Source organism: Dermacentor silvarum, chromosome 8 (genome assembly GCF_013339745.2).
Source record: "Dermacentor silvarum isolate Dsil-2018 chromosome 8, BIME_Dsil_1.4, whole genome shotgun sequence".
Lineage (NCBI taxonomy): Eukaryota > Metazoa > Arthropoda > Arachnida > Ixodida > Ixodidae > Dermacentor > Dermacentor silvarum.
The window spans coordinates 92503452-92505057 of record NC_051161.1 but is presented as its reverse complement, the minus strand read 5'-3'; positions in this window follow the sequence as shown (position 1 = coordinate 92505057).

Genomic DNA, 1606 nt, shown 5'->3' with positions numbered 1-1606 from the left:
TTCTCGGACACGCGCTGAATGAACCTGAAAGAGGAAGCCGATAGAAGAAATCTCGCAATGTTTTATTCACACAGCTAGGCTAGTTGAAACTTCGACATCAAAGATATTTTCGGCCCCTTAGAGGGGAAAAACGAAGCACTTTAGAATACGGAAGACAGACCCTAGCACGGCCGCTGGATAAAAAAAGGTGCGGCTGCCGCGTGCATCGAAAACGGTGTGATCCGCCGTGGGGCCACACGTCGGAGGCTGTTTCTGGCATCGGCATAGCAAATGCGTCAGAAATGCGCTTGGAACGCCGTCGCGAGTGCAAGCCGACGCGTTCCATCGCCGATGACTAGTGCCGTTCGGCCCAGCCAAGCGGCCGGCAATGCAACTACGGCCGTCACGTTCTTTCGCATCTTGGACAACGAATAGCCTCTTTACGCTTATCCTTCACTGAACTTCGTCTTACTACCATTTCATTAAAGCGACACTAAAGAGAAAAATTATCTGAGCTGTGATAGCAAACCAAAATAACACAATACCAGAAAAGCCGCTCTAACAGCGCGAAGACGCTCGGCAAGCCAGAAATTACGCAAAAACTAAACATTGGTGGCGCCGCTACCTTGAAATTCCCGCACCAGCTATCTGGGGGCGTAGATTTTGCTGCCGTGCCTAGTAACATTTTAACCAGTAAAAATGAACTACATTGTATACTAAAAAATCAGAGCCCTTCGAGTACTGTGAGATGGAAGCCAGCGAAGCTGTGACTATGGAGGGTCTGCTGTAGTCAATAATAATATACTGAATTTATATATTATCATTATTGATTATATTGAGCGTATTCGGCATGTTTGTCAAAGAGCAAGGACACCGGCGTCTTGTCGCCCACCGAAATTGCTAAGTAGTGCGTTTGCTGCGCCGAGTCCGTCCCATCGTCATAGACTGGCTTATGAGCCAAGTGTTCATAGCCGCGGCACACTGCACGGCAGCGTCAGGATACTGGGAGATCTCTGCCGCTCCTGCTCTCGGCGGCTCATACTGACATACTTAACGTGGGTATGAGCCACACGTGATTTCTTTCTTACCTGCCTTCTTGCTTTCTCTGTTTCCCAAAATAAGTACGTTGCCATACACACTGAAAATTACCAACAGGCTGAAATCACTTTTGGATGATGAATTGATAACACCGTCAGAATTCAAATTGCTTAAACCAAGCAACAAAGCTGCAGGACGCTTCTACCTCCTTCCGAAAATTCATAAAATTCCACCTACTGAACTTCACACCGATAATATCCCAGGGCGTCCGATACTATCGAACAACAACACCCTGACAGAAAGCCTCTCCACATTTCTTAACCACTTCCTTGGTGACTTTCCGAAAACACTTGCGTCATTTCTACAAGATACCCCCCCCCCCCCCGTCTACTCAGAATTATAGAGGACATTAATACAAAAGGCGCACTACCGCAAAACATAATTCTCGCAACACTAGACGTCACGGCCCTGTACACCAACATTCCAATCCCTGATGGTTTAAACTCGATAAAATAAACTCTGTCCAAACACAATGCACAACACTCTATGAAGTATACTTGTCTCTTCTTGAACTAGTTCTGACATATAA